The following is a 20,073-nucleotide window of genomic DNA, read 5'->3' as shown; positions in this document are numbered from 1 at the left end:
AATACATGGGTTTGCCTTACTGAAAAATTTAGCAATAAGTGTATTTATTTTATTGTTTCAGATACGAATCCTAGATCCCAGTCTTTTTGCTTTATGAATTTGGTTGAGGTGTTTTTGGCAAGGTATTGATGCCAGTAATGACTTCATCCATCAAACCATCATAATTGAAATGATTTGGGAAATGATGTATTTAACGGATATTTTATAGATATGAAAGAAACGAGGTGCAGATCTCAGTCCTAAGTGTCTAGATTTGCAAGAAAGAGTTGCCTGAAGCCAAGAGTTAGAATCGAATTTAATTTTAAATATGCATCATACTTAAAATGTTTTGTTCATATTTTTTTAAAAGAGTTTTAAATGTGAAAGCACAAAAGATTTTTAAACAATATTGAATTTGCAGAACCTTTTTGAGTATAAAATAGTCATGACAGATAAGTAATTTACTTAAAACTGGTAGTTCGAGGAATAATGTTTGTAGCCTAATATAATAAAATTTCGCAGGGGGTGTTTGTCGAAAATAACTAATAAGGAGTAGTGTTGCTAAACGACTAATTCAAACCAGCTAGTCCTAAACTCAGCCAGTTTTTGAGTCATAATTGACTTAGGATCAACTGCTCGTTGAGACATGTGGCTGGCTCAGAGTTGGCTCAAGCTGGCTCAGGAGTTAGCTTGAGTTTAATTATAAGCCTAAATTTATTTAGTGATTGAAACATTTTAAGAATATAATTATGAAGAATTAGTGTTCTACCGCCAAGTTTTGAGTAAAAAAATGGATTCAGAATCAGGCTAACTCGATGGGAAACATGAATAAACTAGCCGAAGTTGTTTCAGAACTTTGAATTCGCTCACATGTTATTGATAACTACAAGTAAGTATATATAAAACTCTACTCTATCTGGAGCTAAACGGCTCGATTTTTAAAAACGGCTGACTTAATATTTTAGCCGTAAAATATTGCCTAAACCTCGAGATTTCGAAAAAATGTTTAAACCTAATATTATTAAACTGATATATTCTAAAATTCTTGAAAAAAAGGTGATAATATTTTTTTTACAATAAAAAAATTTAAAAAAAAGGTTTATGTTAAAAAAATATATAAATAATGAAGGCGTGGAAAAAATTTAATATTAAAAAAATTCAAACACTTTTACATAGAAATAGTAAAAAAAATATTTAAAACTTTGTCGACTATCTGTTTTGTTTAATTTGGTATGCTTAAAGGAGAAAATAGACTCCTAATATCAAACATATCTTTCGGCCACCTAATTTTTTTATCTGAGACAAACCAATTATTTATGGTTTGTTAGGTTATGCTGTTTTCATATTATGATATTTATAATATATGCATTCTTTAACTAATTCAATTACATAAAAACATTGAGTTAATAAAGGTTTTATATCAAAATATCTTTTGCTATAAAGAAAAAAATGATTTATATTTTAATTTCTAAAAATAAATTATTATGTACAAAAAATTTTTTAAAAAAAATAAAAATATTATTAAACAATATATATGAGGGAACTTAGCATGGTACATGAGTTCTAGATTTTTATTATATTCTTTTAAAATATTTAAATAATAAATAAATAAAGTTAAGCTTAAAATTAGACTCGAGCTAACTCCTGCCTGAACTATGAGTTTGTGGCAATTTCCAATGATAATTAAATTAAAAATTTTTGCTAATGAATTAAGTAGAAATCAGAAGTGTTAAATCCAAGAGGTCAATAACAAATGATGGAAGGAAGTAATCAAGGCCTGGAGCTGAATCTTTTGGGTAAAATTTGATAGATGTTAAAACTTATTCTGTATTTAAACTTGTATTTATTGGATAGTATTTAAGGTGATATTTTGGTTCTGGGCGTTATTCTAAAAGTTGATATATTTTCTTAAGTTGTCATTTGCCAAAGAGTTTTCATTTGCAAGAGCTCGGAGGGCTCCTTTGAGATTGAAATTATAGTTTTATTTAGGCCTATTCAAAAACGAATTCGAATCGAATAATTTACTATATGAATTCGTGCGAATAATAAAATCTACTATTTGTATTCGAATAATTCGAATTAATTTTTTTAAAATTAATCATACTCAAATATATTGACAAATTTTTTTATTACAAATTTGATTTTAAACAGAAAAAATTATAATAATATGTAATCAATAATCTGATAATAAATAATATATAATCAAGTTATAAACAAAATTAAAATATATATTATTAATTTAATTTATAATTTAAGCCAATTTTTAAGGCAAAGAGTTTTTCTTATATTTTCTCTTATATGACATGCGGTTTTTTGACAATAAATTAGTTCCAACTGAGAAAAGCCTTTCACAAGCAGTTGATGTTCCTTGTATAGATAGATAATCCCTTGCCATTTTCGAGAGTATGGGGATCCGATATGCATTTGCCTTCCACCACATTAACGGGTCAATATCACTCTTTGCTCTTGGTTCACTCAGATAAAAATCTATTTCACACAGTTGAATATTATTTTGTTTAAAAACAATGTATAGCCTGTTTTGTTGAATTTTATCCTTATTTGTTTGACAGTTATAATTATGAGCTTATAAAATAAAATCATATTTAAATGGGGGTAAATTAAATACCTGTATATCTATTGTAAATCTCTTTAAATTTGTCCATTAACTTGGATATATCAATATCATAATCAACAGATATTGATTTAAAATATTCTACTTTAAGCCTGGGATCTAATATTGTGGTTATTATTGCATCATCGGCAGTTAAATTATAATAGCCCAACAATTTATCACTGCTACTTTGAAACTATTGTTAAAGGATTTATGGAAACCAGGTTTTTCATTTTTTAGATGTTCAAGAATTAAAATATAATAAGGTATAACCAAATGATAAGTAGGATAATTCTCCCCACATACCATATTTGTAGTTTCATATAAAGGCAATAGTATAGCTTTAATTTTTATAAGATCCTCCCATTCTACCTATGACAAATGTTAGATTTATTAAACAATTTATTAAATATTACGAATAATTCGTTTTATTCGAATAATTCGTTTTATTCGAATAATTCGTTTTATTCGAATAATTCGTTTTATTCGAATAATTCGTTTTATTCGAATAATTCGTTTTATTCGAATCTAAATGATTATTCGTATTCAGATAAAACAAATAATTTATTATTCGTATTCGTAATTATTCGATTATATTCGAATTATTTTTGAATAGGCCTAGTTTTATTATATATTGGTTTATGTGAAAGGTTACTTTAAGATTTATTGACAGGATCGATGATGTGTGTGACAAGTTTTAAAATTGATAGCAACTTTAATTCTTCCCTTAGTCTATGGCAAAGAGGGTTCAAATTACCCTTTGGAGGGTTTTGTATAATTGTATTAAGGAATTTGATGTAAGCAGGGTAAATTATTTTAACGGTGTAACTAAACTGAGAATTGACAGGTAAACTGCGAATGGACAGGTAAAATATATGTTTATTTTATAGCCTAAAAACGTTACGTTTTTATTTTATAAAAATAAAATAAACGTTTTTATTTTGTAAATCAAATTTATCCAAATTAATTTTATCTAAATAAATAAAATAGAATATAGAGGAAATTGTAGTCCATAAATCAATATAATATGTATAGAACAGATATGTTACATAGAAAATATAACATCCATAATAAATTTAAAAATTCATAAATATATTTCCGTTAGATGGCGTAATATAATTTTTTTTTTAGTTTTTAATAAAAAAAAATATGAATAAAGGAGCATAATTCTTTACTTTGGATTAATTTATTTGGTACAAACTATATGATCATAAAATGAAAAAAAATTTAAGTTTCCATCATTGTTTTTTGAGTTATGATGTTAATTCTCAGTTCAAAAATATTTAGATTTTTGGGATTTTAAAAATGTTTTATTTTTTTGACTCATTTTGTGTAAACTTACTCCTATAAACATAAAATGAAAAAAAATTTAAGTTTCCGTCATTATTTTTTGAGTTATGTCAATTCTCAGTTTAGTCAAAAATATTTAGATTTTTAGGATTTTAAAAATGTTTTATATTTTTAACTCATTTTGTGTAAACTTACTCCTATAAACCTAAAATGAAAAAAAATTTAAGTTTCAGTCATTATTTTTTGAGTTATGATGTCAATTCTCAGTTTAGTCAAAAATATTTAGATTTTTGGGATTTTAAAAATGTTTTATTTTTTTGACTCATTTTGTGTAAACCGACTCATATAAACAAAAAATGAAAAAAAATGTAAGTTTCCGTCATGTTATGAAATGTGTAAAACTAGTTTACTTCAATTAAAATTTAGGGGCTCTTAAAAGGGCCGTTGGGTATTCGCTGGTCTTAAAAAAGACCGTTGGGTATTTATGTCTTAAAAAAGACGTTTTTTATAAATAAAGATTTAATAGTAAATAAAATTTTTTAAACCAATTAGAAATAGCAATATTCCTCAAATCTTATTAAATATAATTTTATAAAGAAAAATTAAGATAAATGGAAACTCATTATAAAGTTACATAAGAAGATAAGAGCACATAATTAAACTTACAAATATTAATTTTATAAAAGCCAGGAGGATCGGTAATTGTTAAAAATATAAAAATTATTTTTTTAAATATAGGGAGAATTATTTCGTTAATTATTGTATATATTAATTGTTGAAAGTTAAATATTTATCATAAAAACAAATAAATTATGGCCTTATTGTTTTCGTTCTTTCCGTTTTGGCTCTTTTGGCTTGATTAGGTTTTTTTGATACTAAAGGTTTCACTATAGCTAATTGACCACATGTTGAGGTAATTAGTTTTCCATTACTATTTTCAACAGAATTGTCTTATGTTCAGCATCTGTCATCTCAGCCCAGCTCTGATGCATGGATGATATATCTAATGCCTTTGTTAGATAATAAGGGCCCAACCCACATATGACTCTCTCGAAGTCTTTTTCCTGTATTAAAATTATATTATTTATTTTAATCATTATATGTAAAGGAGTTTTTATCCAATCAAATTTTGTTTTTAATACATGATTTATACTTTCACAATTATTGTTGGTGTAGGGTGTTAAAATTAATTTATTTTTTAAAGGAAAATATACCATATTATATAATTTATCTATCAAATGATTATCTAAATGTTGAATTTCGAAGTTTTTGGTATAATTGGTAAGATAAATATATTCAATATAAATATAATAATACCTTTTAAGTATATAACTTTATTATTACCAAATACAAATTATGTAAAAAAAAGAATTCAAAATAAAATGAATGATTATAATTCACAAAATACGGGTTTATATATGTTAATAAAATTAAATTAATATTCAAAAAAAATTTTATATGCAAAATTAAAATAAACAATAGTATTCTCCGTACATTCAAGTTCGTTAAGAATAATGGGTTTTTATATGTTAATAACAAAAATTAATATTCAAAAACCATTTTATATGCAAAATTTAAAATAGACAATCATATTCTCCGTACAATCAAGTTCGTTAAGGATAACTTTTATATTCATCTCTCATTTTAATATTCAAATAATACAATAAAAAAAAACTCTTTTTTTTCATAACTTTAACACCTTTGCACTTCGACTTGATTCTACCACTCATAAACTGCTACCTTGTCCTCGCATCGGTTCTTCCTCCTGTACTGTTAACATGTTATTGTTTGTGCTAATCGTGGGACACCTCCGTAAAATATGATCTCCCCCTACCAGCATGACATTCTTCTTCGAGATCCCCAATCCCGTTCTCTTCTACGATTGTACGACCAGCCTGCGGGTCTTTCTACCGTCATATCTCCATACCTGATCAGTGCCTCTTCTCTGGCGGCGTCTACCCATCTTCTAGATTCGTGATCCATCAACCATCCTTCAAAATAAAGTTGCCCACTCGAACGTACGAAGCCATCTATAACGGACTTAAGCTAAAAATATACTATATTTATCATTTATTTCTCTCCTATAATTCACCTGCTTCCTAATTCTAAATACTCATAATCATTCTCGTACTACTTATACCTCTCTCATTCTCTTTTACCTTATGTCAGATGTAATATCAAATCGTTCATCCCTTCAGCCGATCTATTCTACTAATTGTGTACTTCATACGTCAACATTATGATTATCATAACTCACACAGACTTGTTAAAAAACAAATCAATTATGTCTAACAGCATGCTCAACATTATGATTCTCACAATTCTCGCAAACTTGTTAAAAAACAAATCAATTATGTCTATCAGCATTCTCAACATTATGATTCTCATAATTCTCGCAGACTTGTTAAAAAACAAATCAATTATGTCTCAGCATTCTCGACATTCTGATTCTCATAACTCTCGCAGACTTGTTAAAAAACAAATTAATTATGTCTATCAGCATTCTGATTCTCATAATTCTCGCAGACTTGTTAAAAAACAAATCAATTATGTCTCAGCATTCTCGACATTCTAATTCTCATAACTCTCGCAGACTTGTTAAAAAACAAATAATTATGTCTATCAGCATTCTGATTCTCATAACTCTCGCAGACTTGTTAAAATTATGTCTATCAGCATTCTCAACATCTCAGCAATTTAATCGATTCACAACACCATTTATTCCTAACCTAGACACCTAGGTCTTAATTATTTAATATGCCTCGAAACTAATCTTATTCTTCCTTCAATTTCTACCTCTACCTTCTTTCTTCCTATATTCTTCTTCACTATACCTTTCCCCCATTTAACTGGGCCATCAAAAAGTAGTATCCAAACTAGGCTTCCGATCTTAAATCTGTCATTAATTATAACTTCTTTCTGTTCTATTCTTTCTTTCAGAAAATCTAATTCAGTTCTAGTTTTTCTACCTAAAAATATCTCTGCTGGTGAGCATCCTTTGCTTCTCTTGGTATTGTTGTATGCTAATAGTAATAACCACCATTCTCCTTCTCCATATTTTTCCTTTTTTAACCAACTCTTTACTAGAGCTACCATTCTCTCTGCTTGTCCATTACTTCTCGGGTAATGTGGTGGTGCTAATAAATGCTCAATCTTCCATCTATCACAAAATTTGTCAAAATCTCTGCCTATAAATGCTAGACCACCATCTGATACTAAGGTCTTCATTAATCCATATTTACTTACGAAGTCTTTTACCCTATTCAATGCTACTTTCGTCGTCAGACTAGATACCTGTTGACAATCTATCCATTTCGAACCTGCATCTACCATTATAAAATATTTCTTCCTTTTATATTCTAAAAAATCTATGTGTATTCTTTCACAGGGTACATCTGTTTCTGGCCATTTGTCTCCCCTAACTTTTGCAGGTACATTCGCACACTTATTACATGTTTCATAACTCTTAGATAATTCTTCAATTTCATTATTCATTCTGGGCCACCAAATGTATTCCCTCGCCTTATTCTCCACTTTCAATGCCCTGATGTCCTGTATGTACGGCTGTTAACATGTCTTTCCTTAATCTACTTGGTATCACTAAACGATATCCTCTCATTAAACAATTGTCTTCTATATTCAATTCACCTCTACTGTTTTTAAAGGCCTGGTCTCTATCTTCCCATTCTTTATCTCCCTTCAAACAGGCTCTAATTCTCATTAATTCTTCATCCTGCTGAGAAATCTTTACTAGCTCTAAAGTTATCGGTCTTTCTCTTGTGTCTATCTTTAAAGCTCTTATCACATTACTATTTAGTTCCTCTTCTTCACTATATTCTAAACTATTTATTATTGGCTCTATTTCCTTGTCTTCTAAGTCCTTATCACATAATCTCGATAATATATCTGGTAAACAATTTTGTTTACCCGCTCTGAATCTTATTTCGAAATCAAAATTCCCTAACAACATCAGCCATTTCTGTAACCTTGGCGACATCATCAACTCATTATTATCTCTTTTAAAAAGCCCTACCAGCGGTTTGTGATCTGTATATAACAAAAATATCTGGCCTAACAAATACTCTCTACATTTGGTTAAACCAAACTTGACTGCTAAAGCTCCCCTTTCTATAGTTGAATAATTTCTTTCAGCCTTATTAAACTGTCTTGACACAAATAAAATCGGTCTTTCTACACCATCAGCTACTTGTGATAAAGCTCCTCCTATACCTTCATTAGATGCGTCCACTGCTAAAACAATATCTAATTCCTCATTAAAGCACATCAACATAGGTTTCTCTACCAACTTTATCTTCAATTTTTTAAAACTTTCTTCCTGTGCTGCTTCCCACTCGAACCTTTTATTTTTCTTTAATAGACTATATAATGGTGTTGCAATTTCAGCAAAATCTTGAATAAAACTATGGTAATAATTTGTAGCTCATAAAAATGACTGTAATTCAGACTTATTATTTGGCGCTCTCATGTTTACTATCTTGTCTATATTTTTGGCAATCGAAGTAATTACGTTTCCCTTTATAAAATGTCCTAAGTACTTTATTTCTCTTACTCCGAAAACGCTTTTCTTCATATTAGCTTTTAAACCATTCTCTAATATTATATCTAACACCTTAACTAATCTAGAATTATGTTCTTCTTCGGTTCTACCTGATATTAAAACATCATCTAAATAATACATAATTCCCTTTAACCCTTGAAATAAAAAAGTCATCGTTCTCTGAAATATCGCAGCCGAAACTTTCAAACCAAATGGTAAGCGACAAAATGCAAATAATCCTCTATGCGTCGTAATTGTCAACAGCTTACTCGTGTTCTCGTTCACTTTAATCTGTAAATAAGCGTTAGAAAAATCAATCTTCGAAAAAAATGTTGCTCCTTCTAGATTTGCTAATAATTGTTCTATCCTCGGTAATGGATAACTAACTGAGCTAATCCATGGATTTAACGAAACTCTATAATTTATGCATAATCTTAAACTATTATCTGCTTTTCTAATGAGGACTAACGGTGTCGCCCACTCGCTATGCACTATAGGTCGTATTATGCCTTCCTCTAACCATTTATTTAATTCCTTATCGACTTCTTTTAACCAAGAAAAAGGCAATCTCCTTACTCCACAAAATTTAGGCTGGTAATTTTCTAATAAATTTATATTTACTTCAACATCTTTTAGTGTCCCTAACTCTTCTTTAAAAACCTCCAAGTATTGACCTACAATCATACTTATTTCATGGCTGTATTTATTTTCGATAATCTTTTCCTGTTCTACTGTCTTCTTAATTATCTGTTTGTTGATTTCAACGGGTGTTCCCTCTAAAGACTTTATATCTCTTGAACTCTTATTCTCTTTGTCTCTATATTTAATTAAAAACTCTGGAGTTCGATTTCTAAGTTTATCGAGAACTACATCTTGTTTATCTACTATATTAGGCAACTTAAGTTTATCGAAATCACTATCTATCGTTTCCTTATTTTCATCATTCATTCTCAAGATATTTTCAATAAAGACCGGATCTAATATTTTTATATCTTCCCAACCTAAAATTGGCTCAATATTCAAAGTAGTTATCCATAAAGTTATACCTCTATCAATTCCAGGTAATCTTGTTCTGTAATAACCTTTTTCACTATGCTACCATCTAATTGTTTGGCTCTTATCTTTTTTATAACAAATTCTTTTCCTGGCCAAAATTTATTAAAATTCTTTATTCTCATCAAACTAATTTCTGCTCCTGTATCTAATAAAAAACATATTTCAGCTTCCTCAATCTTTATCCTTATTCTCGGGAATCTATTTTTCATTAAAAAATCCTATAATTCAACCTTTAGTACGTCTACCCAAGTTGCATCTTTCGATTTATATATATCAAAATTTCTCCTCTCTGTCTTAATGTCTCTCATTTTATCTCTACTTCTCTTAATACTTGATTTAAAATTAACAAAATTAAAAAATTTATTATTATCACCAAAATTCTCATTAAAATTCTCATTAAAATTATTATTAAAATTATCATTCAAATTATTATTAAAATTATCATTCAAATTATTATTAAAATTATCATTTCCTTCTATCAGTCATTTCTTACATCTCTCTTGTGTGTGTCCATCTTGACCTCACGTATTACATCTTAATATCAAATTGTCTAATCTGCATCTAATAGCTACATGGCCATTCTTGCCACATCTCGCGCACTTTAAATCTTTCGTTAAATCACATTGTAGCGACATGTGACCCGGCTGGCCGCAACTAAAACAAATTATTTTTCTATAATTATCTGTCAGTCTGAAATTATCTATATTTATCTTCTTCTCTACATCTCTCAATATATTCTTAACCTTTTCTAATTCTATAATCTCTATCTTAATATAAGCTGTACTTCTCCATATGATTACACCTAATGTAAAAACAAAAATAACCATAAAAACTATTAAAATTATATTTTCTAAAAATAAATTCCAAATACTCATTTGATTAATATACATTATAACGTGCTTAATAAAAATAATTTAAACATCCTACCAAAATTAAATAATATAAAACAATTATTAATATTATAAATAAAAAGTAAAATAAATATATCATGAATATAATTTTTTTACCTTAATTACGCTGATATATACAAAGAATTGACTTGTAATCACAATTTACTTCTTCTAAACTTTATTGTATCGTCTCTTTATTAGACTGAAAATCTTCCCTGAGTATTTTTACTCTTCGGACCAGTGTTGAATTTCGAAGTTTTTGGTATAATTGGTAAGATAAATATATTCAATATAAATATAATAATACCTTTTAAGGATATAACTTTTAAGGATATAACTTTATTATTACCAAATACAAATTAAGTAAAAAAAAGAATTCAAAATAAAATGAATGATTATAATTCACAAAATACGGGTTTAAATATGTTAATAAAAAAAAATTTATATTCAAAAAAAATTTTATATGCAAAATTAAAATAAACAATAGTATTCTACGTACATTCAAGTTCGTTAAGAATAATGGGTTTTTATATGTTAATAACAAAAATTAATATTCAAAAACCATTTTATATGTTAATAACAAAAATTAATATTCAAAAACCATTTTATATGCAAAATTTAAAATAAACAATCATATTCTCCGTACATTCAAGTTCGTTAAGGATAACTTTTATATTCATCTCTCATTTTAATATTCAAATAATACAATAAAAAAAAACTCTTTTTTTCATAACTTTAACACTAAATATTTTACAAATTTTGTATAATTTTTATTTAAGCAAAATTGTTTTTTCATCAGTTGATGAATATATTATTCCATCTTTATTGAAAATGTTTCTAATTTTTATTTCAACTCCTTCGTTATTAGTTTAAAAATGAATTATATTTTCTTTAATGTGTTTAGTACATAAAAGATGGGTTGAATTTATAAAATTTCTACGCAAGGCCGATACCATTCCCAATTCTCCGTCACTCCCAAAAATTATATTATTTAAGGGTATACGATTTTTTTTAAAAATTGATTCAAGGTGAGAGAAAAAATTATTAAATGTTTGATAATCCGAATTACCGTGTATAAATATATGTCCTAAGAAAATTGGATGATCGTGTAAACGGTGAGTTTTTATACATTTATGTTTAAAAACGATGCATGTTACAAACAATTCTCCTAAATTATAAGTTTTATCTATACTTATAATGCTAGGATTATTATTTGAGCAGATATATATAATGTTATCTATCATGAGGGGAGTATCTCAAAAAATAATGACGGAAACTTAAATCTTTTTTCATTTTAGGTTTATAGGAGTAAGTTTACACAAAATGAGTTAAAAAAATAAAACATTTTTAAAATCCCAAAAATCTAAATATTTTTGACTAAATTGAGAATTGACATCATAACTCAAAAAATAATGACGGAAACTTAAATTTTTTTTCATTTTATGTTTATAGGAGTAAGTTTACACAAAATGAGTCAAAAAAATAAAACATTTTTAAAATCCCAAAAATCTAAATATTTTTGACTAAACTGAGAATTGACATCATAACTCAAAAAATAATGACGGAAACTTAAATTTTTTTTCATTTTATTTTTATAGGAGTAAGTTTACACAAAATGAGTCAAAAAAATAAAACATTTTTAAAATCCCAAAAATCTAAATATTTTTGACTAAACTGAGAATTGACATCATAATTCAAAAAATAGTGAAGGAAACTTAATTTTTTTTTCATTTTATGTTTATATGAGTAAGTTTACACAAAATGAGTCAAAAAAATAAAACATTTTTAAAATCCCAAAAATCTAAATATATTTGACTAAACTGAGAATTGACTTCATAACTCAAAAAATAATGCAGGAAACTTAAATTTTTTTTCATTTTATGTTTATATGAGTAAGTTTACACAAAATGGGTGAAAAAAATAAAACATTTTTAAAATCCCAAAAATCTAAATATTTTTTGACTAAACTGAGAATTGACATCATAACTCAAAAAATATAGACGGAAACTTAAATTTTTTTTCATTTTAGGTTTATAAGAGTAAGTTTACATAAAATGAGTTAAAAAAATAAAACATTTTTAAAATCCCAAAAATCTAAATATTTTTGACTAAACTGAGAATTGACATCATAACTCAAAAAATAATGACGGAAACTTAAATTTTTTTTCATTTTATGTTTATAGGAGTAAGTTTACACAAAATGAGTCAAAAAAATAAAACATTTTTAAAATCCCAAAAATCTAAATATTTTTGACTAAACTGAGAATTGACATCATAACTCAAAAAATAATGACGGAAACTTAAATTTTTTTTCATTTTATGTTTATAGGAGTAAGTTTACACAAAATGAGTAAAAAAAAATAAAACATTTTTAAAATCCCAAAAAATCTAAATATTTTTGACTAAACTGAGAATTGACATCATAACTCAAAAAATAGTGTGGGAAACTTAAATTTTTTTTCATTTTATGATTATATAGCTTGTACCAAATAAATTAATCCAAAATAAAAAATTATGCTCCTATAATTCATATTTTATTTAATTAAAAACTAAATTTTAGTCTATTACGCCATCTAACGGAAATATATTTATGATTTTTTAAATTATATTGTGTATTATATTTTTGCAACATATCTGTTCTATACATATTTTAAATTTATAAACTACTCTTTCTTCCATATTCTATTTAATTTATTTAGATATTTTTAATTTTGAAAATAAATTTGACTTACATAATACAAATACATTATTTATATTTTTAAAATATAATTGATAGGCCATGTAAAAAATACTGGATTTAAGAAATTGTTGGACTGTGATCCTCAAAATAAATCAAAAAAATTTAACCTTGTTCTAGATTTATAAATTTTTTAATTATAAAAAATACAATTTTTTTGTCATTCAAGGTATTTCAGATGATAAAGCTAGGTAATTATATATTTTCTAAATTTTAATTTTTTTCTAGATTTATGTTAATTGAGGTTGGCTTTCTTAGCTAAATTATTTTGTAAACAAAATAAATCAAAATTGTAAAAAAAAATTTTACTTTTGTTTTCTTTAATCAAAATTGTAAAAATTTTTTTTACCTTGTTTTGTTTTTTTTCCATTATTTTGTAACCTATGAAAAAACTTTTTATATATGTGTATTAAATTATATATTATATATATTATCTTTAATCAAAATTGTAAAAAAAAATTTTACCTTGTTTTGTTTTCTTTCCATTATTTTGTAACCTAAAAATTTTTTTTATATATGTGTATTAAATTATATATTATATATATTAATAAGAAATATCTGTAAGATGTAATAGTAGATGAAATTATGGTTTTTTTTTGTAATGATATGGTTATAGAGTGATGTGGTATGGTTTTTATGGAAGTGATTATGAATGATTTAGTTTTCACGTTGATTACCATTGATCAAATTTGCTATAATCATTTTGATTGGACAAATAATATTTAAAAGAAAACTAATGGCTAAATTTGATTGACATTTTTTGAGGATATATAAAAAATCAATCTACTTTATAAAAAAATCAATTTATATCAACATAAAAAAAACAATTTAAAGGTTAGTATTAATCGGTCATATCAATAATAATTTACAATTTATTATTCAAAGATAAATTACATTTTTTTATTCCCTTCAACAAAAACAATTTCTCTTTATATATCTTTTTTTTAAACAATAATAAAAAAAAATAACTAATACAAATTGATTGTATAAAAAAAATGTTAATATAAAATTTTCACAGATACAAATTGATATATAAAAAAATAAATCAATTGCCAAAGTAAATAATAAAATAACATCGATCAACATATTCAACAGCTACTATTCTCCATCTTTAAATTGTACAAGACCACAAAGATTATCTTCATTATCATTATTATTGAAATTCAAGCTTCATGAATCCAAATGGTCGCTTAATGATAGGCCTTGAAATCCATAATATAGAATGGCCTCAATAGTTAATTTGATCTTGCATCTATTTTCCTGTGCTATTTTAATCCTATTTTTGTCAATATGTGATGAAATGGGAATCATATCATTTTAATCAGGGGCGTCGCTAGCCTTTACAATCTCAGGGGGCTCAAATAAAAAAATTTTTATGGGGGGCTTCGCTCCCATGCCTTCCAATTTGCGGGCCTTCGGCCCGCTTTTGCCCGGCCAATATATAATACTTTTTTAAAATTTGTTAACTCTGAACAATTATTCTGAATTATTTAGTCATTATATTATGCATACAAAATAAACTGGCATATAAATAATTAAAACAATACAAGACATTTCTAAGAATAATATTTTTTAATATAAAATCAATTTATTACAGTATAAAATATTTTCGATTGCTGATATAAAAAAAATTTGCCTCAAAGAATTACAAGTGATAAAAAAGGTTAATTAATTCATACATATGCCTCAATTGATAATGGTTTTTTAAAACCATATAATATAATATAATTCTTAGCAACTTACATTGTCATAAAACTAATATAACTTCTGTTACCATTTTAAAAAATGTTTTATAGAATGGACTAATAAGGAAAAATTTATAGGCCTAACCAAATCAACAATTCTTGAAGAAGAGATTATAAACGACAAAGAATTATAAAACTAAATGGTGGTTAAAGCTTCCTCTTAGATGATATGATGGAAGCTAGATAAGTAATCGAAAAAATTATTGTGAGATTAAAATTTCTAAAGATTATCTTCCATTTTTAATAATATATAAACGACTACACAGTTGATCATTATTGCTTATCTAAAATATGCAATCTGCTCTCAGCAGCATTGGCGTACGCAAGATTATCTTCCATTTTTAATAATATATAAACGACTACACAGTTGATCATTATTGCTTATCTAAAATATGCAATCTGCTCTCAGCAGCATTGGCGTACGCAGCGGGGGGGGGGGAGACAGGGGGAAAATCCCCCCCCCCCCCAAAGCCAAAAAATGCAGATGCCGGATATATTTTTAAAAAATATTAGTTTATATTAATTTATATTTCTTAATATTTATTCGTATCTCATATTAAATATATATTTTATTACATTTATTATCACATTCATAAGTTATTTTATCAATTAATTTCGATTTCAAGTTTTCCGGTGTAATATTTACTTATCATTTTCAAATTTTTAGTGGCGTAATATTTATCTACCATTTTTAAATTTCTAGTCAAAAAATAATTATTTCTGAAACTTCTGGTCCAACAGGGAAAAAGAAATTGCAACCTTGTCCAACGAGATAGAGCCTCTTCCATCAAGCACTAACAGCTATTAAGGAGTTAGGCCAATTATTTGTTATTACTGAAATATCACAATGGCCTGAAAGAAATATTTCCTCAGAAGCAAGAAAATTATTGGATTTAATGCTTATTCCAAATTTTATTTCTCATTAGAATGTATTATTTAATTATACAACTATTTTAAGTATTACTTTTCAAAAACATGACATTGATTTGATTAAGAAGATGAGAATAGCGGAGAGCATTTTATCAGAACTCAAAGAAATTAGAGCGTTGATGAAGAATTTCATATTTTATATTTTATTGTTGAGTAAAAGCAGAGCTATACGTGTTTAATATTTGTCTCCCTCTACTTGTAGCAAGGCAAGCTCATCGTTAAAACATTAATATAGGATCAGTAGAAGAGTATATCTTAGATGCAGATACATTTATAACCCAAATAAATGAATTTTTAATTCATCATGCAGCACTTATATCTGCAAATATTACTTCCACAAAAGCCTTCCCAACCTTTTTCAGATGGTGATAGAAAAAAAATATTTGTTAGATTTTTATTATGAAGATGTTAAAGTATCTTATGATGCCTTACTAGCTGAATAACTATGTTTATAAGATTAACTATAGTTGATATAGTCCCAAAAAATAGTATGGATGCTCTGCATTATTTCAAACACATTTTAGATTAAATTCTTAATGTATTAAAAGGGTTTATAAACTCTTCCCATTAGTAAACTAATGAGAGAACAATCTCTTTTTTAAGAAGAAAAACAGAGGCTTGCAGAGGTATCATTTGCAGGGCACGGCCCGGATTTTTTTTAAAGATTTTTTACGGCCCGGCCTGGTTTTTTTTTAAAAATTTACAGGCCCGGCCCGGCTTTTTAAAAATAATTTTTTAGGCCCGGCTCGGCTTTTTTTTTTAAATTTTCAGGCTCGGTCCGGCTTTTTTTAAAATAAAATTTTCAGGCCCGGCCCGGTTTTTAAAAAAATAAATTATATTTATTTTTGATTTTTATAGCTAATAATAACGATTTCTAATACAGGCTGTTTTAAAAAATAGAGCCTGGCCTGGGTGTTTTTTTTAAAATAATTCAGGCCCGGCTTGGGTGTTTTTTTAAAAAAATTTAGGTCCGACCCTGGTGTTTTTTAAAAAAAATTTTGGGCCCGCCCAGGTATATTAAAAAAAATTAAAATATTGTCCGGCCCAGGGGCCGGGTCAGCAGGTCTCTGAAAAACATACCAAGAAGTACAACATGTGAAAGTAGATTGAAAGGTTTGGATCTTTTGAATATTCATAGGCATTTGGCGACAAGCAAGGATGAGATAATTGAAAAATAAGCTCAATCCCAACAAAGATTTGATTTTACATTGTAAATATATAACATACAAAATACAATTATTCCTAAGAAACTTTTTGTGCAAAGGCTCAAAAAATTCAAATTTCTATGCGCCTGTTAAAATAGTATTCATTTAATAAAAAAATTTTAAATAATAAAATTACAGTATATATTACTTTATGGAATTATAAAAGAAATCATTCAGGAGGCTATCAAAAAAATTTATTTTTAATTCAAGGGGATATTAAGGAGTCATTAAAATTAAAAAAAATTTTTTTTGCTTTAGGTGGCTATTCAAATTTTTCAAGGGGCTTGAGCCCCTGCGCGCCCTTCCCCCCTAGCGATGCCACTGATTTTAATTATAAGTTTAATATATAAGAGATGTATATATTATCATCATTAAAATTATTTTCAAAAAATTCATGTTGAAGATTGTTGCCCTTTCTTTTTTTACTATTTAATATTTAAACTATTCTTATCTTATATATTGTATATCAGATGAATCTATTTATCAATTGATTTCATAGCATAATTATCCATTTTCAATCAAAATAAATAAACCTCCATAACTACATAAAAATAGAAAATTATTTATTAAATACCAGCCAAATTATTTTAAAACTGCCAATTTATTTTAAATACTGCCCATGAAAATTAATTATAACTGCCCAGAAATATAAAATACCTACCAAATATTATTTCAACTGCTCATTATTAAAATACTGTCCATTTTAATTAATTTTACTGCACATTTCTAATTAAAAGACTGCCATAATATTTATTTAGTATAACTAACCTTTTGATGGCTATATATCCTGACTCTCAATTATATAATCAATTATTCTTCCAACTATTCTCTCATTATTTGTATTTATTTTGGGAGGGATTTTAATTACTAAGTTTAAATATTATAAAATTTTTAAAAATTATTTTTACACATTTTTGCTTTTTTGTAAGATTAAGATTCTGAATTTTGTTATCCATCAATATTGTAAAAAATTTGTCTGTATCCATAATTATTATTTGATTAGAAATCTGAAAATGGTAGATAAATATTACGCCACTAGAAATTTGAAAATAATAGATAAATATTACACCAAGAAATACTTGAAATCTAAATTAATTGATAAAATAACTTGGTAGATAAATGTGATAACTAAATATTAAATATATATTTAATAAGAAAGAGATAGGAATAAATATTATAAAATATAAATTAATATAAACAATATTTTTGAAAAATATATCCGGCATCTCTATTTTTTGGCTTGGGATGGGGGAGGGGGGGGGGATTTGTTAGCCTGCCCCTCCCGGTGCGTACGAGCCTGTAATTATACATCATTAAACTGTAAATTTAATGGTGATTCTGAATATATAAAGAGATATATATATTTATTAATTAAAGATACTCAAATATATAATCAGGGATTCAAACCGAACCTGAACCAAACCGCTAAAATGCCTCTGAACCAGTTCGAGCCTCACGATTTTATGCCTAAAAAATAATGAGTAAATTATTACTAGTATATTGTAAAAATTTTAATTATATTCGAATTGTTTTAAAGATTATTATCAATCACATTTGATTGATAAATGTCAGTCATAATTTTTATAAACTTTAGTCTTTTGCCATTTTACAGCATTTTTTAAATATTTTAAGCTTATAAATTATAATGCCTAGAGAAAATAAAATCCAATATATAAGTTATTTATATATAGTTTTATCAATGACACATCAATATGTACTATCACTGATTATTAAATAAATATGATTGACCATCATAAATCTTGAGTGTCACAAAAAAAACCACCATCTAGATTTTGATAAAATTAACATATCACAACAAAAGGGTAATAAAATAAAAAAGTTTAAGATGTCACAAGCCAATAGATTATAGAAGAAGCATTAAAAGAACAAACAATATCAGTAAAGCTAAATAAAAAAAAATACTCGATGATTGTACTGAGTTGGTCACGTTTAATGGCAGACCATTTAAATAAAGCACTGATATCGGTTTAAAAAAAATTCTTGATCCTTATTAGAAGCCGTGGGTAACATTAAAATTAATTCTCAAAATATTTAATCTAATGTTGCAGAATATAAGCCTTAAGTATTTGGTAAAATATAATCAAAGAAATAAATATTATATTTGATTTTTCTAAAGAACCTAGGTTTAATAAAACTATGAATATTTTAAACTATTAAAGAAATCAGAGTAATCGATGCCCAGAATTATGTAAATTGTTTGATATCATACTGGCAGTGCCAGCTAGTGTTGTTAATTTGCTTGGTCGTAAAATTTACGACCCTTTTATGTGCTCAGGCCGACCCGGGGTTCAGACCCACCTATAAATTACACCTGGGGCTCGGATAAATAAAAAGTAAAAAAAAATCTCATTTTCTAATCTTAAATTAAGTGTTTTTCTTATCTTATACATTCTAAATAACTAAAGCTTTTAATCTCATTTTCTTACCATTTAAACGATTTTTTAAATTAAGTCCCCAAATTGGGGACTTTTTTTTGATCAAAAATTTTTCGGGTAAAATAAAAATATCAGTAAATATTCAAATAAAGTAACCTATGCATGACCGGGAAAAAAAATAAAAAAGTAAAATTTTATTTTAATACATATTTATTGTAATTAAATATGGACATAAAATAAAAATTAAACGTCATTCATGCATGTATAAATAATAAAAATAAATGAAAATTTATAATTTGTGATGAAATGAAATGGCTAAGTCATGATGCGTTTTATTTATATTTTTTATGTTTATTAATTATTATTTTTTATATAAATAACAGTTTTATAATTTTTATAAATTCAATATATAAAACATATAAAATAACATGATTTTTTTTTTAAAATTATATAATTGTGAAATTTTAATCCGGTAAAATAAAGGCAGAATAACTAAAAACAATATTTTATTTATTTTTGAGGATATCTCCTCTTCCGGTTTTTATATTTTCTGGATTTTCTTATTCCCTGAGCCTCTACTAATGCCCGATCATAGTTATCGAAATTGACTATTCTTTCCTACGATGATTTTCTCCAACAATTTCTTATATAAGGTCGTAGATAATGTTCTCTCCAT

At 26.4% G+C, this 20,073-nt stretch overlaps 1 long non-coding RNA gene across 2 annotated transcripts; it reads right to left on the bottom strand.

Annotated features, from left to right (window-relative positions):
* Positions 1-5,422: 5,422 nt before the first annotated feature.
* Positions 5,423-10,758, bottom strand: LOC135929883 (uncharacterized). Of its 2 annotated transcripts, none has more exons than XR_010572657.1 (3): positions 10,692-10,758; positions 10,502-10,614; positions 5,423-5,926 (listed from the first exon to the last, which is right to left on the bottom strand). It is a non-coding gene; the product is annotated as an uncharacterized LOC135929883 (long non-coding RNA). The 2 variants fall into 2 exon arrangements; XR_010572658.1 differs by having other exon boundaries at positions 5,423-5,910.
* Between the last annotated feature and the right edge of the window lie 9,315 nt (positions 10,759-20,073).

The sequence above is a fragment of the Gordionus sp. m RMFG-2023 genome, chromosome 5 (assembly GCF_954871325.1).
Source record: "Gordionus sp. m RMFG-2023 chromosome 5, tfGorSpeb1-WG-v2, whole genome shotgun sequence".
NCBI classification, from domain to species: domain Eukaryota; kingdom Metazoa; phylum Nematomorpha; class Gordioida; order Chordodea; family Parachordodidae; genus Gordionus; species Gordionus sp. m RMFG-2023.
Note: the sequence above shows the minus strand (reverse complement) of the source record. Positions and strands in the feature narration are given on the sequence as shown.